Here is a 25,131-nt window from a genome sequence, read left to right as displayed (position 1 = left end):
GAAGCAGATATATTGTTAAAGAGGAGCTGTTAGCTATATTATTTAAAAAAACAACAACACATATATAAATAGATAAATACTTGCTCTATGCACATAACATATGTACTGTATGTCATAAGAAGACAAAAGCTTGATGCACACCTATGATTGCTTGCTATGACCCAACTTGGTATAAACATCAGACGGTGCAACTTCCAGAAAGAAAAGCAAACTTGATATCACATAACATGGAGAAAAGGAAATCCAGAAGCACTTCGTCATAAAACTCCAATACTTTTGTAAAGGATAGCGGAGATACCACCGCATGGCCAAGCGGCATGGCGGCTATCTCCGCGAATCAGCCGGCGACCTCTGCTGCGCAGCTACATGCTGCTGCTTTGCCTGGTCCTTCTAGTGCACATAGATTGAGAGCAAGTAAAAGAGGAGTCAGCTGATCAGCCGGTCAGCTGACTCCAGTAGTGCTCCGGATTGGCTGAGTGACTGGGGCGGCGCTGTGGAGCGCTCTGAGTATATATAGGACCTGCCTGTCAGTTGCTGGTTGTCTGCTGTTGCAAATGCTAACGTGTTAGCGCTCAGACCCTAGTCAGATCTTACAGTGTGCTAGAACCAGCTGGAGCTGGAGATCCACACTTAGACAGTTTCCGTTGATAGATTAAAGTACTAATTGCATTGTGTTATCTGTGTACTATACCTTAGTATAGATCCCAGGTGTTGAAACCAAGGACTTCACACCTAGACTAGGATATTGCTACATTGCTATTGTTTATCTGTTATGACCTTCTGCTTCCTTGACTACTCTCCTGTTTGCTGATTCGGTACCTCTGCCTATCTGATTATTGTTGCCGACTCTGCCTGAACCTAAACATCGAATCAGCCTTCCGTCTTTGTACTTTATCTGTCCGTACGTTGCCTACCCTGCTTGTCTGACCTTCCTGTCCTCACTAGTGGGCTTAGCCATTAGTGAGGAATCTCTAAGAGCTGTCACCTACTCCTTAGGTGATCAGCCCTTGCAGCACTGTCTGTAACACTTGCTCCTCAAGTGTCCGCTGGCTGCAGAACAGTCTAAATCTCCTGCGCCTCAGGAGATCCTTGGCTGTAGTGTAGTCTTAATCACCTGTGATCATCCTTGCAGCACAGTCAGTGGTCCCTGCTCCTCAGGTGTCCACTGGCAGCAGTACAGTCTGAATCCCCTGCTTCTCAGGGGATCCTTGGCTGCAGTATTGTCTGAATCTCCCGCTTCTCAGGAGATCTCCTCTTCTCATTACTGTTGCACCAAAACACAATCCCACATTGGTTGTCCCGTGTCTAGCTATACTAGCATTATTGGTGATTCTGCAGATCACCACATAATCAGGTATAGTATCTGTATTATTGGTGATACTGCAGATCACCAATAATCAGAAAAATCTGTGTTGCTGACACTCATCGTTACAGAACAGCAGACCAAACATTATGGACGCACTGCGTAGTCATGTTGAAGTCAACTTTGACCCTCTACATCACAGTCAGCAGGCACATTGTAGCCAATCAGGCTACACTCCCTCCTGGAGGCCCTCCCCCCTACCTTATACAAGGCAGGCAGCGTCTGGCATTGGACTCACTCGTGTGCCTGCAGTAATTAGAGAAGGGATAGCTATTGTGCAGGGCCCTATAGGGAAAGCTTAGTTAGGCTCTTGTAGGCTTCTTAGCTTGCTCCTTGCCGATTCTTATTGCTAAAAAAGCACACCTCAGTCAACAGCTCTTTTGAGAGATAATCTTGTTCTTGTGATTTTTTTTTTTTTGTGTGTGGCCCACTTGCATTATATACAACCCTGTCAGTTAGTCGCAGCTGGCCTTTGGCCCCTTGGTGGTATAATTATTACTGTGCCAGGTACACATTGTAATACCCATCACTGCATATACCTACCTTTTGTTCACTTCAGTGCACCCACCCACCTACCTATGTGAGCGCACGCAGTGTCACGGTGCCTGTCCGGTACCTGTCTGTGTTAGACAGGTGCACATTATAATACCCATCACTGCATATACCTACCTGTTGTTCATAGTACACACACCTACCTACGTGAGCGCACGCAGTGTCACTGTACCAGTCCGGTACCTGTCTGTGTGTGACAGGTGCACATTGTAATACCCATCACTGCATATACCTACGTGTTGTTCACAGTGCACCCACTGCCACCTACCTATGTGAGTGCACGCACTGTGACATACCAATCCATGCATACCTGTTAACTGCACCTGTGTGACTGACCACACATTGTATTAGTCAAGTCAGTGCATACCTTTCACTTCATCCCCCCCCCCCCCCCCAATATGGACAAAACAAAAGGCAGAGGCAGGCCACCTGGCAGGTCTGTTCAAGGTCGCGCTGTCGTGATTTTGTGCGGCCCTCGGCCAAAGTACAGTGTTCAGAAGAAGGCACGTGCCATCAACCCCCAATATTGTCAGGATGTAGTTGACTATTTAACACAGAACACCTCATCTTTTTCAGCTTCCACACGGAAGCATGACATATCTTCCTCCTCCTGCTTTGATTCTGGCACCGCACTTAACACTCAGTGCCATCACCCCAGCGCTCAGCGGTGTGGACATCTTTTTGTTTGTCTGCCTCAGATGAGAGCAATGCCATCTGTACTCTCTGCCGCCGAAAATTGAGCCGTGGAAAGACCAAGACCCGTGTAGGGAAAACTACCTTACGAAGGCACATGATTACAAAGCACAAACTGCAATGGGATGACCAGCTGAGGAAAAGCAGCACACAGAAGCAAAGCCACACACCGCAGTGGAAGATACCAGGCTGCAATTTTTCCTCAAAAAAGGCGATACCTAAACTGTACCGTGATGTTGAAAGGCAAGTGGTGACATCTATGGCACACAGCGTTGGGTCAAGGGTCCATCTGACCACAGATGCCTGGTCTGCAAAGCATGCTCAGGCCTGCCCGAAGACTAAGTCAGTCCCCACACACAGCATCTCTGCCTGCACGCCAAGTGACTGCCTGCCCCAAGACTAAGTCGCTCCCCACACAGCACCTCTGCCCGCAGGCTGCTTAACTGCCTTCTCCGCCACCACCAACAGGGTCCAGGACTCCAGGTGGATTCTAGTGTTGGGCGAACAGTGTTCGCCACTGTTCGGGTTCTGCAGAACATCACCCTGTTCGGGTAATGTTCGAGTTCGGCCGTACACCTGATGGTGTTCGGCCGAACTAAGAGCGCATGGCCGAACGTTCCCCGAACGTTCGGCTAGCGCTGTGATTGGCCGAACGGGTCACGTGGTTCGGACCCGAACGCGCTCTGATTGGCCGAACGGGTCACGTGGTTCGGGTATATAAATACCCGATCCACGTCATTTCTCCGCCATTTGTCTGTGGGTTTAGCTTTGGGTAGGCAGGCAGGGTAGTTCTCTCTCCAGCCAGGCTAGCCAGGGTCCCCCCAGTCATTGTGTCGCTGCTGGGAACAGTAGTACACCGCTCACTCACACTATATAGCATTGTGTTTACTGCCACTCTGTGTACACCGCTCACCCACCACTGTATAGCATTGTGTTTACTGCCACTCTGTGTCTCTGCTGGGAAAAGTAGTACACCGCTCACCCGCCACTGTATAGAATTGTGCTCTGTGTCGCTGCTGGGAATAGTAGTACACCGCTCACCCACCACTGTATAGCATTGTGCTCTGTGTCACTGCTGGGAACAGTAGTACACCGCTCACCCACCACTGTATAGCATTGTGCTCTGTGTCGCTGCTGGGAACAGTAGTACACCGCTCACCCACCACTGTATAGCATTGTGCTCTGTGTCGCTGCTGGGAATAGTAGTACACCGCTCACCCACCACTGTATAGCATTGTGTTTACTGCCACTCTGTGTCTCTGCTGGGAACAGTAGTACACCGCTCACCCACCACTGTATAGCATTGTGCTCTGTGTCGCTGCTGGGAACAGTAGTACACCGCTCACCCACCCACCACTGTATAGCATTGTGCTCTGTGTCGCTGCTGGGAATAGTAGTACACCGCTCACCCACCACTGTATAGCATTGTGCTCTGTGTCGCTGCTGGGAACAGTAGTACACCGCTCACCCACCACTGTATAGCATTGTGCTCTGTGTCGCTGCTGGGAACAGTAGTACACCGCTCACCCACCACTGTATAGCATTATGCTCTGTGTCGCTGCTGGGAATAGTAGTACACCGCTCACCCACCACTGTATAGCATTGTGCTCTGTGTCGCTGCTGGGAACAGTAGTACACCGCTCACCCACCACTGTATAGCATTGTGCTCTGTGTCGCTGCTGGGAACAGTAGTACACCGCTCACCCAGTGGCGTACCTAGGGCATTTGACACCCGGTGCTGGGTATTATAAGACCCCCCCCCCCCAAAAAGTAAGGGGGCAAAAAATGGGTGGCGCTATAACATGCGGCGCGTGAAGCGCGCCGCGGCAAAAAATGGGCGGCCATGACCGGATGAGGGTGGAGCTAACTGTAATTTGACGTGAACCCGGGTAAAAATACATGTAATGTCTGCAGATTTGCCCAGAGAATACGTTCAATCATGTCGGCAGATTTGCCCAGAAAATACGTTCAATCATGTCGGCAGATTTGCCCAGAGAATACGTTCAATCATGTCGGCAGATTTGCCCAGAGAATACGTTCAATCATGTCGGCAGATTTGCCCAAGAGAATACGTTCAATCATGTCGGCAGATTTGCCCAGAGAATACGTTCAATCATGTCGGCAGATTTGCCCAGAGAATACGTTCAATCATGTCGGCAGATTTGCCGAGAGAATACGTTCAATCATGTCTGCAGATTTGCCCAGAGAATACGTTCAATCATGTCTGCAGATTTGCCCAGAGAATACGTTCAATCATGTCGGCAGATTTGCCCAGAAAATCCATGCAATCATGTCGGCAGATTTGCCCAGAAAATCCATGCAATCATGACGGCAGATTTGCCCAGAGAATACGTTCAATCATGTCGGCAGATTTGCCCAGAGAATACGTTCAATCATGTCGGCAGATTTGCCCAGAGAATACGTTCAATCATGTCGGCAGATTTGCCCAGAGAATACGTTCAATCATGTCGGCAGATTTGCCCAGAGAATACGTTCAATCATGTCGGCAGATTTGCCCAGAGAATACGTTTAATCATGTCTGCAGATTTGCCCAGAGAATACGTTCAATCATGTCTGCAGATTTGCCCAGAGAATACGTTCAATCATGTCGGCAGATTTGCCCAGAAAATCCATGCAATCATGTCGGCAGATTTGCCCAGAAAATACATGCAATCATGTCGGCAGATTTGCCCAGAGAATACGTTCAATCATGTCGGCAGATTTGCCCAGAGAATACGTTCAATCATGTTGGCAGATTTGCCCAGAGAATACGTTCAATCATGTCGGCAGATTTGCCCAGAGAATACGTTCAATCATGTCGGCAGATTTGCCCAGAGAATACGTTCAATCATGTCGGCAGATTTGCCCAGAGAATACGTTCAATCATGTCGGCAGATTTGCCCAGAGAATACGTTCAATCATGTCGGCAGATTTGCCCAGAGAATACGTTCAATCATGTCGGCAGATTTGCCCAGAGAATACGTTCAATCATGTCTGCAGATTTGCCCAGAGAATACGTTCAATCATGTCTGCAGATTTGCCCAGAGAATACGTTCAATCATGTCTGCAGATTTGCCCAGAGAATACGTTCAATCATGTCGGCAGATTTGCCCAGAAAATCCATGCAATCATGTCGGCAGATTTGCCCAGAAAATCCATGCAATCATGTCGGCAGATTTGCCCAGAGAATACGTTCAATCATGTCGGCAGATTTGCCCAGAGAATACGTTCAATCATGTCGGCAGATTTGCCCAGAGAATACGTTCAATCATGTCGGCAGATTTGCCCAGAGAATACATTCAATCATGTCGGCAGATTTGCCCAGAGAATACGTTCAATCATGTCGGCAGATTTGCCCAGAGAATACGTTCAATCATGTCTGCAGATTTGCCCAGAGAATACGTTCAATCATGTCTGCAGATTTGTCCAGAGAATACGTTCAATCATGTCGGCAGATTTGCCCAGAAAATCCATGCAATCATGTCGGCAGATTTGCCCAGAAAATACATGCAATCGTGTGGCAGACCTGTCCAGAAAACACTTCAATCGTGTAGCAGACCTGGCCAGAACATAAATGCGACCCCTGGCTGCTAATATAAATTAAAAAGAAAAAAAAAAAACATTTACTCACCTGCAGCAGAGCTCCTGTTCTGGCCTCCGTCCAGTGCGCAGCTCCCACGATCCTCTGCAGCCAGCAACTCCCAAAGTCTCCAGAGCAGGGCTTCGGACATTTTACTATAGCCCTGCTCTGCCGCTGCGGTGAACTGATACAGCGTCTATTAGATGCCGAAAGTCAGTTCACGCTGGGGGGTGCTTGGAGAATTTTAAGGGGTGCTTCAGCACCCAAAGCACCCCCCCCCCCCCGTGCCGCCACTGCCCCCAGTATAGGTAGCTAGCAGCTGCCCCCAGTATAGGTAGCTAGTTGCTGCCCCCAATGTAGGTAGTGTTGCTGCCCCCAGTGTAGTTTGTATAGTGGCCCCCGTACAGCTGCCCTCCAGTATAGCTAGTATAGTGGCCCCCATAGTTGCCCCAGTATAGCTAGTATAGTGGCCCACAGTTTAGATAGTATAGTTTCCTCCATTGTAGCTGGTATGGTGCCCCCCCCCCCAGTATAGGTAATATAGTGGCCCCCATAGATGCCCCCAGTGTAGCTAGTATAGTGCCCCCCCCCATTTAGCTGCCCCCAGTATAGTGGCCCCCAGCTAGTATAGTGGCCCCCAGTTTAGGTAGTATAGTGCTGCTCCTCCCCCCTCCCCCCCCGTGTAGCTAGAAGGAGGGGTGACAGCAGGGATAGCGGCGGGGAGGGGGAAATATCCCCCCCTCCCTCACCTGGGTCCCCTCCTTCTGCCTCTCTTCTCCCCCCAAAAATGCGGGCAGCGGGCTGGTGGCAGTGGGCAGCGAGCAGGGGAGCGCGGAGTATACTCACGTTACTTCCGCATATCAGCCTGGAACGCTGCGTCGCCGTCACGTGCCTCTACTGCGCCTCCAATGATTGGAGGCGCAGAAGAGGCACGTGACGGTGACGCAGCGTTCCAGGCTGATACGCGGAAGTAACGTGAGTATACTCCGCGCTCGCCTGCTCGCTGCCCACTGCCACCGGCCCGCTGCCCGCATTTTTGGGGGGAGAAGAGAGGCAGAAGGAGGGGACCCAGGTGAGGGAGGGGGGGATATTTCCCCCTCCCCGCCGCTATCCCTGCTGTCACCCCTCCTCCTAGCGCTGCTCTTCCCCTCCTTAGTCAGGTGTAGGGGGGTCGTGGCGACACCCCCCTGGCTGACTGGTACCCGGTGCGCCCCGCCCCCCTGCGCCCTTAGGTAGGAACGCTACTGCGCTCACCCACCACTGTATAGCATTGTGCTCTGTGTCGCTGCTGGGAACAGTAGTACACCGCTCACCCACACTATATAGCATTGTGTTTACTGCCACTCTGTGTCTCTGCTGGGAACAGTAGTACACCGCTCCCCCGCCACTGTATAGCATTGGTTGTTGTGTCTCAAAGCGTGGCCTTCTCCTCCTGCGCCGCCCTCCTCCTGTTCCATCACGTGTGCTGCTGCTGGGTTAGCGTTACCGGTCCCTTTTCCTGGAACCTCTCATCTGTATTACATTTATGACTGCATGCCGACAAAAAGCAAATTGCTATCCGCACGCTTCTTGTCCGCATGCAAGGCCTGGGTTGTCGTGTCTCAAAGTGTGGCCTTCTCCTCCTGCGCCGCCCTCCTCCTGTTCCATCACGTGTGCTGCTGCTGAGTTAGCGTTACCGGTCCCTTTTCCTGGAACCTCTCATCTGTATTACATTTATGACTGCATGCCGACAAAAAGCAAATTGCTATCCGCACGCTTCTTGTCCGCATGCAAGGCCTGGGTTGTTGTGTCTCAAAGCGTGGCCTTCTCCTCCTGCGCCGCCCTCCTCCTGTTCCATCACGTGTGCTGCTGCTGGGTTAGCGTTACCGGTCCCTTTTCCTGGAACCTCTCATCTGTATTACATTTATGACTGCATGCCGACAAAAAGCAAATTGCTATCCGCACGCTTCTTGTCCGCATGCAAGGCCTGGGTTGTTGTGTCTCAAAGCGTGGCCTTCTCCTCCTGCGCCTCCTCCTGTTCCATCACGTGTGCTGCTGCTGGGTTAGCGTTACCGGTCCCTTTTCCTGGAACCTCTCATCTGTGTTACATTTATGACTGCATGCCGACAAAAAGCAAATTGCTATCCGTACGCTTCTTGTCCTCATGCAAGGCCTGGGTTGTTGTGTCTCAAAGCGTGGCCTTCTCCTCCTGCGCCACCCTCCTCCTGTTCCATCACGTGTGCTGCTGCTGGGTTAGCGTTACCGGTCCCTTTTCCTGGAACCTCTCATCTGTATTACATTTATGACTGCATGCCGACAAAAAGCATGTTACCTGTGCAAAGAAAACAGACATTTCCCGCATTTAAAAGACAGTTTTCCCTTTGAAACTTTAAAATCGATTTTCTCAAAAACTATAGGCTCTTTTTGCTAAAAAAATTTTCCTCTTGTACCCACTCCCAAGGTGCACATACCCTGTAAATTTGGGGTATGGAGCATGTAAGGAGGCTTTAAAAAACACGAAAGTTCGGGTCCCCATTGACTTCCATTATGTTCGGATTTCGGCTCGAACACCCGAACATCGCGGCCATGTTCGGCCTGTTCGGCCCGAACCCGAACATCTAGATGTTCGCCCAACACTAGTGGATTCCTCAATTTTTAAGGCCGCTGCTATAATAGTTTTTCTGGTGCGTTTTTTTTTCTGGCTGGTTGGCTGCAACAACAAAACAAAAGACATGTACCCTCCCCCCCCCCCCCCTTTAGGCTGGTTTCACAGTGGGGTGTTAAAGTCCCACGTTACAGCAGCCAGTAACGCAGCCTAACTCACAGCACTGTAAAATCAATGTGCTGTTCACAGTGCACACGTTGCGTTACATAGTAACGCAGCACGTTTAAACAAAGTGCTGCATGCTGTACGTTATACTGGGCTAAGCCATGTTAGACTGTTTGCACATGCCCAGTAATGTTGGAGGAGGAGGTCTCCCCTCCTCCTCTGCGGCCAGCCACATGGCTAATTAATATTCACTGCACTGTGGTGACTCATGGTGGGACTGTAGTGTTGTCCGGATCATGAACGAATCGTTCATTTGATCCGGATCTTTTTTGTGAGTCGAATCATCCGGATCATCACATTGAAAGATTCGGTTCACAGTGGATGTCTGTCTGGAAGAAACAGGAACATACAGAATGTACAGTGCAGGGAAAGTCCTGTCCTGCTAGTCATTTCACCCAGTCTGCTTCCCTAGTAAAATGATTCAAATGATTCGGTTCAAAGATCCGGATCTTTTCAATGATCCGATTCAAATGATCCTAATCCTTAAAAAGATCCGGACTTCCTATCACTAACCTGGAGTGGCTGCTTTGAGAGCTGCATAACGCAGCTCAATCTGACGTCCAACTTCAACACCACCATGCCTTGCGTTAGGGGCACGTTATGCGACCATAACGTCCTCTAAAACGCAACGTCTTGGTGTGAAAGTAGCCTTAAGGTTTAAAGAGGAAATCCCACTTTTTAGTAGCACTTTGACAGGGCAGTAAAACCAATCCTGACAGGCACATTTATTCTAAAAAAATGTGTTCTGCCCTCAGCTGTTTAGACAACCATAAAGTATTTTAACAGTGTAGGCGTTTTTAGATTTTAATGAGCTAAAGTATGCTAAGCATTTTTTTTACACAACTTCCATTAAAATTGTATAAGAACTAAAACTTATTAAGCAAAAGAAATGTATTATGAATTGTGTAAATGATGTCCAACTGACTGTTCATAAAATTTAGGGAGATATTTATGTTTTTCTTTAGCCATTCTGATCATGATGAACACACCAAGATTTAGCTAGTACAAGAAAAATATTTAGGAGCACAGTAATGATTAATTTTGAGCATACTAGCTTTTGTGCCTAGTGACACTTCACAAGTGCCTCTTTGCAAAAGAACCTGGCAAATTTCTACTACAATCTGATGAAGTGAAAGTAAGCAGCTCTTTTTTCTGACACTGTTCAATGAACTATATCAGAAGCAACCAGTCATGTCTTAGAACAGTAATACCATATCTCATTTCTACTTGTGTGACTCCTATTGATGTCACTGCTTTAGTGATGGACTTGTTTGCCAGCAAACCCATGGTCCATGGTATGGGGAGGGGGGGGGGGGAGGAGGTGAACCCCTCCCCTCTCTCCCAGAGCCCTTGCCTAATCCATGGACAAAGGGTTATTTGCCTTAAAGAGACTCCGTAACAAAAATTGCATCCTGTTTTTTATCATCCTACATGTTCCAAAAGCTATTCTAATGTGTTCTGGCTAACTGCAGCACTTTCTACTATGACAGTCTCTGTAATAAATCAATGTATCTTTCCCCTGTCAGACTTGTCGGCCTGTGTCTGGAAGGCTGCCAAGTTCTTCAGTGTTGTGGTTCTGCTATGAACTCACCCTTTCTGGCCCCTCTATGCACACTGCCTGTGTGTTATTTAGATAAGAGAGAAGAGAGAAGCTGCTCTAATCAGCTGGATAAATCGTCCTCTGAGCTGGCTGGGCTTTCACATACTGAGGAATTACAAACAAGGGCAAAGCTGTTTGCAAGAAGAAAAGAGCAGCCTGAAACGTCAGTGCATGGGGGAAAGAAACACACAAATGATCTCTTGAGATTCAAAAGGAATGCTGTATACAGCCTGCTTATGTATGGATGTATTTTCTATGTGTGGACATACTGTACATCAACCTACTTCCTGTTTTGGTGGCCATTTTGTTTGTTTACAAACAAACTTTTTAAAACTGTTTTTAACCACTTTTAATGCGGCGAGGAGCGGCGAAATTGTGACAGAGGGTAATAGGAGATGTCCCCTAACGCACTGGTATGTTTACTTTTGAGCGATTTTAACAATACAGATTCTCTTTAAGGAGAGGGGGTCATAGTGGCATCTGGTAGTCCCCTTTAAGAAGGGGGCTCCCTTCCCATATCATTGGCTATTCTGCACTATGTGATGCATTGATCAAGAAAGTGGGGAAAATGATGGCATCAGCACCTTTACTGCTGATCTCATGACAGCAGGGCAATCTTTGGTCCTTGGTAAATGGACTCATGGTTGCCAAGAAAAGAGATGTGAACAAGTTTTTTTTTTAGTTTTTTTTAGTGGCCAGCAGCATAGCAATAAGGGATGCAGAGAATGCAACCTCACTAGGGCGTACTCACGGGCTGCAAATGTTGCCTGTCGCCAGCACACATGAGCGTGTGGGCGACAGGCCGGCGACAGCTCCTCGCCAGGTCCCTCCGCGTACACACGCGGAAGAGGGACCAGCGGCGAGGCGGAAGCTGTCGCCGACGTTCCTCCTCCCTCCGCCGGAAGCTCCATATACTTTAATGGAGGTTGCTGTCGCTAGTCCGCGTACTCACGCGGACTAGCGACAGTTGCGGCGGGGGTGCGGCGGCGACTGTCGCCATGCGATTGAAACTTTCAATCGCATGGCGACATGAGCAACGGGCGACAGTTCGGGGTGCGCGCGCGTGCAACGGCCCATACTCACGGGCGACCTGTCGCCGCAACACGTGCGCGCCGCGTGTTGAGGCGACAAAAGTCCCTCGTGAGTGTAGGCCATTAGACCTGAGGAGCCCACTTGCTGCACTTCTTTAGCCGCTTTATTCACTCTTTATTGGTGCTATACTGGTAGTGATAATAATGAAGTCTGTATGTGCTTTAAATAATGGTATGCATTCCCCATCTCAGATTCTAGCTCTTCTTGGAAAATATGTTTTGATGGTGTCATGCAATTATTATACTTCCAGGTGGAGCCAGGAGCGTCTGACATCACAGGGAGCAGGGAACTCCATCGCCCGGGAACTTCAGAGAAAGACACGGATGCGCCAGTGCGGAGACGGGACGCCGCGACCGCACGAGAGGGTACATCACTGAGCCAGGGAGCCCGATACGCTTAAAGTTACATTGGATGACGTGAGTGTGCATTAAGCACCGGGCTTTTCTGAATTTTAAAAGGTTTTACGCCATGTTTTGTATTAATATATTTTTATTGAGGAATCTGGATCAAATGCTGTTGAAGTTTGAATACATCAGATCGTTGTGGTTTTATCCATGCGCTAGATCCACGTGGCTTTAAGGTGGTATACATCTGGTGAGCCTGCATTTTTTAGGGGATCGATGGAAGTCTGCACTAGAAGTGGAACACAAGTGAAAGCACTTTCTCTGCACTATGGGTGTTTGATGCAATCTTGAAAATCCAGCAGTAATGCACTATGTGTAGTTGTTTTTTACCTTGCAGGTCATAAGGATTTAGAAGAGGAGCGCTGTCATATTAATATATTTATTAGACTTCCAGTGCTGGGTGGGGGGCGTGTAACCTCTTAAATTGTGGGACAGGGTCTGTAGTTACTCTGCTGTTTATAGCTATTCATCTACAGTGAATATTAGCAGAACCGCATCATCCACAGGGCTTCGTGGGCACGTGCCTAGGGGCATGGTGGGTGTCCAGGGACCTGTCTGTCACCTTTTCTGACCCACATTTCCCATCTTACCTTACTGAAGAAGCCAGGTGGTCAGTAGAAGGAGCCACATGTGGTATCTTTCCCAGGGCCCCATCCCATGTTAATCCTTCTCTGCTCTTAGTGCTTTGCTACTATTCAGTAAACTTCAAGTGGATAATTTGGTAGTAAGTGCATAACATGAAGGATACCAGGTCCTGGGCTGCAGATGATATGCTTACTTATTGCATGGAATGAGGGAAATGCTACTTGGTTATAGCTAGTGTTTCCAGCAACTAAGTTTAAAGCAAAATTGTTCTTTTTATTCATACCAGAGTTTTATAAGTAATGTTGATCTCTAGGTGGGCTCTACATTGTACACGGTTTGACTCTATCATTGTCAGAGTTGCTGTGAACTTTTGTGATCATGGAACAGTGTGAACAGCATTTGGCCTCTGCCCCCGTATAACTTACCACTGTGCTAAGCGCCGTCCTGAAAACTGCACAGCACAGAGCCCACAAGGTTACAGGTTCCGTAGCTGGGTGCGTCCAGCCAAATCTATGATATCATATAATTGTCTTGTCTTCTAGTGGCAGCCTGCTGGGAAATTTACCGGGCCACTTGCCAGAGAGCTCTAAGGAGATGTCAAGTGCAAAAACAAGTTGAAGAATGCTGCCTGTAAATACCTGCAGTATTGCTGTCCAAGTCATTTAAACATTGCCTGCACTGTAATATATCCTCCAGGATAGAAGGCACAGGAACATTACTGTTGTAATTTGTACACACAGTGCTTTCTGTCACTTAGACCCGGCTTGGTATAATTAAGCAGCTTTTCTAAGGCGAGTGCTCCTGCAGAGTAACTTGAGCATTGCTGGACAGGTACAGGCTAACAGATTTATACACCTTATACTATAGCAAATAATGCTTATAAGCACATTGCTCACTAAAATAAATCACACAGCAAGCATCAGTCAGGAATTGATTCTGGTTTTCACAATAATTCAGTTTTATCCAGGGCCGGATTTACCATAAGGCACGATAGGCACGTGCCTACAGGCGCCTGATGATGGTAAGGTGGCTCCCTCCCTCCTTCCTTATGCAAAATCCTGAGTAGAGCTTAAATGAGAGGTTACTCACCCAGCTCTCGACATTCCACTGATGAGATCTCTTTTCAGTGGGGGAGCTACTTAATACTGAGGGTACCTCTGGCTACCTAATACTAAGGGGCACCTATGACGGGTAAGGGAAGTAAGGGAGAAGTGACAGCTGGGGCAGCCAACACACTTGCGGTGCAGGTCAGTTGGGGTTTGTAGGTTCATGGAGGGCGAGGTCTAGGGTGCCAGGTCATCTGTGCCTATAGGCTCCTGTGATGTAAATCCGGGCCTGGTTTTATCAATATTAATGCAAAACTACAAGCAAACAGCTAAATATGCAGGTGAATAGCTTGCCTGGAAAATTATTTGAAATTCTATTTTGCCAGGATTGTAGTGATGATCGCAATCTGCTAATTACGATTACTCAAAATTTCACGTATGTAATTAAGATTTGAAAACGCAGTTGATTCAGTGTAATCCATTCGTAATTTTGTGTAATTTTCACAAGACTTTGTGCGGTCAATAGCAAAGCCCCCATACTGTACATGCTATTGTCGCCAATATTGCTACGTATGTTAAGGGGAATAGTGGCAACAAGCCAAAACTTTTTAACAGTTTAAAAAAAAATTTCCTTAGCATTTATAGAATCGATTTTCTCAAAACCGTCAAGATCTTTGACTTGTTCCCACTATTCTTCTTAACTGGTTCGCGTTCCATGGTTTTTACCCTTCAAAGTTCCTGACAATTTTGACACTTTAGCTGTGTCGCTATTGATACTGAAATAACTTTTTCATTACTTAAGATACCTAAGTGATATATATATCGTTTTTTTCAGGGCAATCTAGGCTATCTTTGGGTAATATTATTTTCAAAAAATGATTTCATTTTATAGAATTTTTTAAGGTAAAAACTAGAAGTAAAAGCAAAAATACACCTTTTTTCAGGTTTCACACTTAATAATTTTTACATGACAAGTGCCACAGCTATAAAATATACCAGAATAACTTGCTAGGTTCTTCCCAGTTAAAATGATGCTATATTTGCCTTATTTCATTACTCAGTGGACATATAGTAGACTGTTAACCCCATGTGCCCATTTGGTTTTTAGCACTTAATTTAGTTTTATTGTGTCATTCATCCTTTAAGGTAGCCATACACTGGTCGATTTGCCATCAGATTCGACCAACTGACAGATCCCTATCTGATCGAATCTGATCAGAGAGGGATCGTATGGCTACCTTCACTGCAAACAGATTGTGAACCGATTTCAGCCTGAAACCGTTCACAATCTGTTGTGGTGGTGGTGCTGCCGCCGCTCCCCCCGCCCGCATGCCCGCATACATTACCTGCTCCGCCGGCGCGACTCCAGTCCCCAAGTCACCGCTGCTCCATCTCCGCTCTGGTCTCTGGCCCCGGCATGCTTTACTTCTTCCTGCCCAGCAGGAAGTTTAAACAGTAGAGCGCCCTCTACTGTTTAAACTTCCTGCCGGGCAGGAGGAACTGAAGCATGCCGGAGACCAGCGCGGACACGGAGCAGCAGTGACCGGGGGTAGTCGTGCCGGCGGAGCAGGTAATGTATGAGGCTCTATTGCGTCGGTCGGCGGGTTCTCGAACGCCGCTAGCGACGCACTCCCTACCCGCAGGCGATCGACGCTAATTTTCCACAAGGAGCGATCGACGGGATCGGACAAAAAGGATCGAAATTCGGCGTGTAGCGCGAACGATTGGCAGCAGATTCGATCCCAGTGATCGAATCTGCTGTCGAAACGGCGGCGAATCGTGCCAGTGTATGGCCAGCTTTACAGAGTCCTACATGTGTCTAAACAGCAAATAAGTACCACAAATGACACCATTTTAAAAAGAAGACATCCAGGGCTATTCCATTGTGGGCATTTTGTGTCTTTCTGATTCTTCTGGTTTTGCTGACATTTTCTCAAATGTGATCAATATTTTGAAAATGGCATTGATTTCAAGTGTGGGTTTCAGTTTGCCACCAAATATTTTTTTTCTGGCAAGGGCCCATGTTATAAAACACACACAATTTTTTTCTCCAGTTTCTGATGGTTAAAATGAGCACATTTGTGCCTTATTTAATGAATAATTGGGCGTGCAGCAGGGCATTATGGCTGGAGTGCGCATACGGATTTTAGTATGGCAGCTTTTTTCCCACTTTACTTTCTAGCATCACTCTTCCTTTTCAGAGTTCTAAATGTGCCTGAAGAGCAAAAAAGTACCACAAATGACACCATTTTAAAAAGTAGACATCCAGGGCTATTTCATTGTGGGCATTTTGTGTCTTTCACATTCTTCTGGTTTTGCTGAAATTTTCCCAAATGTGATCGTTATTTTGAAAATGACATTGTCTTCAAGTGTGGGTTTCAGTTTGTTGCCAAATATTTTTTTTCTGGCAAGGGCCCATGTTATAAAACACCAATACATTTTTTCTCCAGTTTCTGATGGTTAAAGTGAGGGCATTGGTGCCTTGTTTGATGAATAATTGGGCCTGCAGAGGGGCATTCTGTTTGATGTGCACATTTGGATTTTAGTAGAGTGTCTTTCAGATTATTGTAGTTTTGGTGAAATTTTATGAAATTTGATCACTATTTTGAAAATGACATTTTTTACGTGTGGCTTTGTCATATAAAAAAAAATTCTGATGGTTAAAATGAGGGCACATATGCCATTTTTACTTGCAATAGGGCATTATGTATGGCTTGCATGCATGGATTATTGCAGGACAATTTTTACAAATCTACTAGGGTGGCATACAGTTTGGGCAAAAAGTAAAAATAGGTAAAAACAATATATTGTAATACGGTAAAAAGAAAAAAAAATAATAATTGTATACTGTGTGGTACATTTCAAAACATCCTTCAAAACAGAGGCCTGGCTTGGAAGGACAGGATAGGCAGTAAATTCAAGTGTCCTTTCGGATTTTGTGTTTGCTACACACTCTGCATTTTTTTGGAGGGTAGGCTTTTCTTGGAGTAGGGGGGAGGGAAGCGGGAAAATGTTTGTCCCGTAGTCTGACGATATCCTCACAGTCAGTTTGATTACTGTTGTCACTCGGGCTGCCAGAATCATATATCAGGGATGATAAAACATGCTCCTCATACTTCAGGAAGGAGTCCGTGTTGCCTGATTTTTTTGTATAAAACAAAAGAATTATGCAATGCCATCTGAATCAGGTAAATCCCCATTTTTTTGTACCAGCTTTTGGTTTTCCTGCTACCAGATAGTAAGACAGCATCTGGTCCGAAAAATCCACTGCCCCCATATACTTGCTATAATCGAGTATCGCCTGTGGTTTCTCTGTCTCTTGTCTTTGAGACCTCACTGACATCATAGCCTCAGTATGCATGGTGGTCAGCATCAGGAGATCTCTCTTGTCTTTTTATTTCATAACAAGGAGTTCACTGCTTCTCAGGCTGCACATCCCCCCTTTTTTTAATTTTTTATGCACAACCTCTTCTGGTAGGCCCTTCCTGTTTGCCCGCAAGGTACCACAGGCCACAGTTTGAGCATCAAACAAAAATTTAAAAAGGGGCACGCTGGTGTAAAAATTATCTAAATATAGGTGGTACCCTTTATTTAGTAATGGACTAATAAGGCCCACGACAATCTTTCCATTGGTGCCCATATAAGCAGGGCACCCCTCCAGTGTTGCCAACTCATCCCTTTAATTACTGACACATCTAAGTTATACAGGTTCTGGGGCTATATGCACATAATCAGTGCCTTAACTGCCATCTACCTAGCCACAAAACCTGTATAATTCATATGCGTCAGTAATTAAAGGGATGAGTTGGCAACACTGCACCCCTCAGGCTGTAGTAGTCGGTCCTTCCCCTCATATATACGGAATGAGTAGGTGTACCCTGTACTGCTTTTACAAAGCTTGTACAGTTTCACTCGGTACCGAGCTCGTTTGGTGGGGATGTATTGTTTTATGCCCAGCCTCCCTTGATAGGGCATTAGGGATTCATCGACTGCGATCTCCCGCTCGGGCACATAAATTTCACTGAATTTCGTATTCAGATGGTGCAGAAGTGGCCTTAATTTAAAAAGGCGGTCTCGAGAAGGATCTTCACAACTGAGGTCTTCCACATTGTTGTTAAAGTGAAGAAACCGCATCAGCATTTTGTACCTCAGCATTGTCATCTTCCCTGAATATTGAGGAGACTGATGGAGTGCATTTCTGCTCCAATACATGCTGAGCTGTGGTCGCCACGTTAAGCCCATATTTAAAATAAGGCCCAGAAAAATTCTGAGCTCAACCAAATTTGTCGGTGTCCATTTTGTGACATACACTGACGTTGGATTGGCAGCCAAATATTGTGCAGCATAATTGTTAGTCTGTTCCACGATATATTGTAGAAATTCATCGGGGACAAACATCTGAAAAAAATGAATAGGGGTCATATTCCCTGTATCCACCATAATGCCACTGTCTGCAGTAAAGGGGGGGATTTGTGGCTCTTCCATGTTCGGAGGTAACCATTGTGGGTGAGCAATTTAAAAGGGTACCGCCTCTCTTTCACGTACCCTCGGCTGTATGCGTCCTCCTCTGCGTTCTGATGGCACCTCCATTTCAGAGTTGCTGTCAATGCTGATGGCACGTGCAGTGACATTAGATTGCACCCCACTTCCAAATCTGGCCCGCTTTGATGATGGCCCTGCACGCTCGGGCTGAGAGCTGGAATCGCTGTCTGACAGCGATCCAGAATCAACTGGTATCCAATCACTGCCAGAATCAGAATCCTCCTCGCCACTGCTACTAGAAAGCTGCATCATGGCGCACGCCTCCTCTGCCGCGAAAAGCCTCTTTGCCATGTCTAGGATCGGCAAATTACTTTAAATGATCTAACAGATCAACAAACAGAAAAGGTCGATAGAAGGGTGGGGTTTTTTTTTAGGGGGGGGGGGGGGGGAAGCAGATGACACAAAAGGTTAGGTAGGGGATCACTGGTAAAATCACTAGGTGAGAGATTAGCTAGGCCCCAAAAGGTCTAACTAAGGCCAGCTATGGCTATACCTAGGTATTGGTGACAGAAGGGGTTACAGGCTAGGTAGGGGTTAACAGTTTAACAATAAAAGAAATTAAAAACACTGTTATAACAGTATATTTCACACTGTGGCACTGTCAGCAGCTCCGTCAACCTCAGATCTCACACTGGCAGAGATCTGAGGTAACAAGAAGCACTTCAAGTGCTACAATGTAAATATTTACTTTTACTCATAGAATAAATGCTGCTATTGGCTATAGCAGCATTCATTCATTGTAAAAAGAGATCTGATTGGCTCTGTGAGCTTATGATCACATGCACCAATCAGTGGGTAGTATGCACATCAGGGGGTGTGTGTGATCCTGCCTATTATTTATTATTCTAAGTGGCATGTTATAATAATGAATGATTGCTGCTGATTACAGCAATCATTCATTATAAAAGTGATCAGATTGGTGCATGTGAACTTAGGTTCACAGAACCAATCATCTGTGTGTGTGTGCACCGCGCGCGCGCGTGCACGTACGCGTGCACGCCTGCGATCACCTCCAGGAAGTGTTGGGACCTTTTACTATGTATATAATGAATGATTGCTGCAGCAGCGGCAATCATTCATTATTAAAAGTCATCAGATTGGTTCTGTGAACTTTAGTTCACATGCACCAATCTGCCCATTGAGCCGGCTGTCGGGGGCACACGGGAGCGAGCACGGGAGCGCGCACGTGCATGAGCACGCGCAGCGCTGTTTTCAGTGGAGGACGTAGTTCCTACGTCCCTGAACTTTCCTGCTGCATTAATTTGGACGTAGGAACTACGTCCAGAAACTTAAATAGGTTAACATACGTAGCAATTCACTGATGACAGCATGTAGGGGGGCTTTGCTATAAACTCCTAAAGTAGGCACAAATTACACAAAAATTATGCAAAAATGCTAAAATTCGGTTGCTGATTATGTTTATACAGAAATTAAATACGATTTTTCTAGAAATTTTGCATTACGATTATCCTAAATTCGTGCTCATCACAAGATAGTGATTCACGTGTTTCCCCTTGCTGCCAGTGGCATACCTACAGAGCCATGGGCCCAGCACAAGTTTTACACCTGCCATCCTTCTAGTATCGTATGTATAATCATGGTTAGATTTATATTGTTTGCATCCCTAGGCCAACTTTGTTGTTGCTCCCTATCCGGGGCAGCATTGCCACTCCTATTCCGTGCGCAGCCCCCTCTCTCATGTGTAACATCATAGCCGGCCTTTGACCTGAGCGAATGGAGCGGTCGCTCAGGGCACCGGCTTCCAAGGGGGCACCTATAGCTGGCTACCTATACTGAGGGCATCTAAACCTGGCTTCCTATACTGGGGGCACCTATAGCTGGCTACCTATGCTGAGGGCACCAACACATGGCTACTTATACTGGAGGCATCTATGCCTGGCTACCTATGGGGGGAGACCTGTAAAACTCGCACTGGGGCCCATAGCTCCTTAGCTACAGTACGCCACTGTTGTCCAGCCACCCCCTTGGGCAGTAGTCAGAGGAGATGCTGTCTTGGAGGAAGCAGAGATAGGTAAGCATAGTGCCAGTACCCACAATGCACAGCCTGATGTGTCTCTCCTCACTCTCTGGCTGTGCGCACACACATGAGGGGGGTGTCCTCACTAGAGATGTGGCGAACGGTTCCCGAACCGTTCGCCAGCGAACATCTCCAAATCCCTGGGGCTCTTACTACTTCCAGGTCGCACTAACCCGTAGTAGTACGCCTGCGCTGCGCGATGGAGCGTGTCCTAGATCGCGCTCCTGTTGCCAGGCACTTTCTGCGCATGTGCGTGACGTCACGAACGATGTCACGCTCATGTGCAGAGAGTACCCGGCTACAGGAGCGCGATCGAGGACGCGCTCCGCCGGGCAGCACAGGCGTACTACTCCGGGTCAGTGCGACCCGGAAGTAGTAAGAGCTCCAGAGATGTTCGCCAGGTGAACAGTTCGCCGCATCTCTAGTTCTCACAATGGCTATCATTCATAAAGCATTCCCGCATGCGGAAATGTTGAAAACAGCCGACTTTACCGAACACATAGCAAGATCTCCATTCATAAAGGCTCTTTCCGCATAAAAAGCTGGCATTACTGAGCAGAGTGATAAATCACCGCCTTGTGCGGTGACTATCGTAACAAATGTAACAAAATGTTAATTCATAAAGATTTACGCAAGCGGTATGAGGACGGGAAATACCGCTCCCTTGGATGTGGCGATAACAATGTTAAGTAAATGGAGACACAGACCTCCCAGGCAGCTGCAGTAGAGCGGAACATGGAGAAATGTATCAACTCGGCTGCTACCTGTGTTTCCGCAAGCCTACCGCCTGCCTACCGACAGCCTAGTTCGGGAAATCTCCGCACTGCTATCGCAACTGGCAACATTTTTATGAATGAGCAGCCAGAAGTCTAAAATACCGCCAGCGGTGTTTTCCCGCATGGATTTACTTTACCGACCACACTTTTATGAATGGTAGCCAATGTGTTGCTTCAGGTGGCAAAAAGTTTAGAACCAGCCCTAGTGTAGAACCAAGACCTGGGCCTTTGTTGCAGAAAAACAAGTCCTGTGTATAACAATTGCATTAAAAAGACCACCAAACCCGGCTTTTCAGTGACAGGCAGTGTGCGAGAGATGTGTAAGCATAGGAAATGAATAGTTTGTTAATGATTTATGCTATTCAAAGCGCATATAGAGGTGATCATAACCACTTCAGCACCAAAAAAGAGCAATGACTGGAGGAAGGCCCCAAGTGGTTAGGTCCAGGGGTCCTTGGGAAGTCGCAATCTCTGCATCTCCTGTTGCTATATCACTGCATGCAACCATCTGATAGCTTAGTGATAAAGAGTGTTGTACGGATATACAATCTTTAAAAAAAAAAAAAAAATGGTCACATGACTTGAAGCAGCTAAGCTGAAGAAGATAATAGCAGGCTCTGTGGAATAGGCTGATGCCTCGCTTACATCTTAATGCTGTTGAGATGTTGCATTGAATAATCTCTTTCACAACAATGGAAATCTGCAGGGTAAGAATCGTCCGGTAGAGACATTTTTAGGTGCAGGTAACCTATGTCCGTGGCATTCCCTGCTAAAGAGACAGCCAAAGAACAATGGCAGGTACACAGTTTTAATGGAACGTCTGTACAGACAGTGGGTTGCAAAAGTATTCGGCCCCCTAGAAGTTTTCCACATTTTGTCATATTACTGCCACAAACATGAATCAATTTTATTGGAATTCCACATGAAAGACCAACACAAAGTGGTGTACACATGAGAAGTGGAACGAAAATCATACATGATTCCAAACATTTTTTACAAATAAATAACTGCAAAGTGGTGTGTGCATAATTATTCGACCCCCTTTGATCTGAGTGCAGTCAGTTGCCTATAGACATTGCCTGATGAGTGCTAATGACTAAATAGAGTGCACCTGTGTGCAATCTAATGTCAGTACAAATACAGCTGCTCTGTGAGGGCTTCAGAGGTTGTCTAAGAGAATATTGGGAGCAACAACACCGTGAAGTCCAAAGAACACACAAGACAGGTCAGGGATCAAGTTATTGAGAAATTTAAAGCAGGCTTAGGCTACAAAAAGATTTCCAAAGCCTTGAACATCCCACGGAGCACTGTTCAAGCGATCATTCAGAAATGGAAGGAGTATGGCACAACTGTAAACCTACCAAGACAAGGCCATCCACCTAAATTCACAGGCCGAACAAGGAGAGCGCTGATCAGAAATGCAGTCAAGAGGCCTATGGTGACTCTGGACGAGCTGCAGAGAACTACAGCTCAGGTGGGAGACTCTGTCCATAGGACAACTATTAGTCATGCACTGTACAAAGTTGGCCTTTATGGAAGAGTGGCAAGAAGAAAGCCATTGTTAACAGAAAGCATAAGAAGTCCCATTTGCAGTTTGCCACAAGCCATGTGGGGGACACAGCAACCATGTGGAAGAAGGTGCTCTGGTCAGATGAGACCAAAATTGAACTTTTTGGCCAAAATGCAAAACACTATGGGCCTGATTCACAAAGCGGTGATAACTCAGTTATCACGCCTAAAAGACTTTAGGCGTGATAACCTTTGCACTAGCGAAGTTATCACCGCTTTGTGCTATAATTCGCGCGAAGCTCCCGCGCGCAAAGTTTTGCGCAAAGTCCCATAGGGTTAAATGGGCGCTTCGCGCGAAGCACGGTGCGCTGCACGCGTAGCGCGGTGTGCTTCGCGCGAAGCGCCCATTAAACCCTATGGGACTTTGCGCGCGTGCGCGTTTGCGCGCGCAAAGTTGCTTCACGCGAATTATAGCACAAAGCGGTGATAACTTCGCTAGTGCAAAGGTTATCACGCCTAAAGTATTTTAGGCGTGATAACTGAGTTATCACCGCTTTGAGAATCAGGCCCTATGTGTGGCGGAAAACTAACACTGCACATCACTCTGAACGGGGTCCGTTAAAAATGGCGCCAGTTATCGTAGTTAAAAAACGGCGCCCCATAGAGAACCATTATCACTAGTTATTTTTCGTTTTTGACAGCTAAAAAATGGCGCCGGCTTTAAAAACGATATTTATCGTTTATATTTATATTTGTATTGCTCCCAAACGATATTTATCGTTTTAACCCCTGCTTTGCTGCCGTTTTGAAAATATCTGCCCGCCGGCTTTAATGTTTAATAGCAAAGCCCCCTTAAAAGCTAAAAACACCAAATTTGCAGGGAACGTTAAGAAGAAAATTGTGAACAAGAGGAAAAAAAAATCTTTCAAAAAGACCTTATAGTTTTTGAGAAAATCGATTTTGAATATTCTTCTTCTGACCGTGGGAAAATTAAACGCCCGCCGACTTTAGCGGTTAATAGCAAAGCCCCTTTCAATGCCAGAAACACCAAAATGTGTAGGAAATGTTAAGAAAAATAGTGGGAACACGAAGAAAAAAAAATTGTTCAAAAAGACCTTATAGTTTTTGAGAAAATCGATTTTAAATCTTCAAAGGAAATGTAACTATTTAAATCGCGTACTGACATTCCCGTGGAAACTTTTTCCGCCGACTTTAGCAGTTAATAGCAAAGTCCCCTTAAATCCTAGCAACACCAAATTTGCAGGATATGTTAAAAAGATACTGGGAAACAATATTTAAAAAAAAAAATTGAAAAATTTTATTTATTTTTTTTTTTAAATTAAAATTTTTGGGTTATGTTCAGAGTGTGGGAAAAGTTTTGAAAAAAATGACGTGGGGTCCTCCCTCCCGAGCCTCTGTAACCCCTTGTCTCCCATGCAGGCTGGGATAGCCAGAATGCGGAGCCCCGGCCGACTGGGGCTTCGCACCCTGAGCTATACCAGCCCGCATGGTCCATGGTATGGGGGGGCTTGGGGGGGAGGGGCGGCCAAGCCTTCCCCTCCCCCCCGGAGCCCTTGTCCAATCCATGGACAAGGGGCTCTTCCCCACCTCCGGTGCCCCAGGAGGAGGTGGGGGCGACGACTCCCTGGGGGGGGTTCATGGTGGCATCTGGGAGTCCCCTTTAAGAAGGGGAACCCAGATGCCTGCCCCCCTCCCAGGAGAAATGAGTATAGGGCTACTTTGTACCCCTTACCCATTTCCACAGTTAAATGAAATAAAAACACAACAACGAGAAAAGTCCTTTAATGTTCTAAATTAACCAGAAATACTTACCTGTACCTTTAAGAAAAAAATCCCACGTCAATTAGGTCCCACGACAGTATCCTCCATCTTGCGACCTTCAGTTACATGTTGATTGAAGATCTCCGCTGCCCCGACGCCACACACGCCGCCTCCGCCGCACTCACTGCTCTTAGCTATACTTAGTATAGCTAAGAGCAAAAAGCATCTTTAAATTTTAGCTCCAATGGTCCCCATTGGTTCCTTAACAGACCAATGGGGATCAGGAGGATCCCCATTGGTCGATAAGGAACCAATGGGGAGCCTTGGAGCCAAAATTTAAAGATGCTTTTTGTTCTCAGCTATACTAAGTATAGCTGAGAGTTGCGTCTATGCATCTATATAGACGCATTAGCGCTAGCTGCCGCTGCCCTCCCTGCCTCCCCCCACCTGTCACCCTCACCCACGCCAATCAGGTCCCACGACAGTATCCTCTATCTTGCGATCTTCTGATACATGTTGATTGAAGATCTCCGCCGCCCCGACGCCACACACGCCGCCTCCGCCGCACTGCTCTCAGCTATACTAAGTATAGCTGAGAGTTGCGTCTATGCGTCTATATAGACGCATTAGCGCTAGCTGCCGCTGCCCTCCCTGCCTCCACCCACCTGTCACCCTCACCCATGCTGACACCCAATGCACCCATGGGTGCCAGCATGGGTGAGGGTGACAGGTGGGGGGAGGCAGGGAGGGCAGCGGCAGC

General features: G+C 46.9%; 1 protein-coding gene across 9 annotated transcripts in view; it reads left to right on the top strand.

The window, feature by feature from the left end:
* LOC137536102 (cGMP-dependent protein kinase 2-like) overlaps positions 1 to 25,131 on the top strand; it is an 843,621-nt gene that overhangs the window by 485,808 nt on the left and 332,682 nt on the right. For all 9 annotated transcript variants that reach the window (XM_068258139.1, XM_068258141.1, XM_068258140.1 and 6 more), the window contains one exon: positions 11,940 to 12,105. The gene's annotated coding sequence lies outside the window, so the exon portion shown is untranslated. The remainder of the gene's footprint in view (positions 1 to 11,939; positions 12,106 to 25,131) is intronic.

Source organism: Hyperolius riggenbachi, chromosome 10 (genome assembly GCF_040937935.1).
Source record: "Hyperolius riggenbachi isolate aHypRig1 chromosome 10, aHypRig1.pri, whole genome shotgun sequence".
NCBI classification, from domain to species: Eukaryota; Metazoa; Chordata; class Amphibia; order Anura; family Hyperoliidae; genus Hyperolius; species Hyperolius riggenbachi.
The sequence above is the reverse complement of the archived record's forward strand: the minus strand, read 5'-3'. Positions and strand labels throughout refer to the sequence as shown.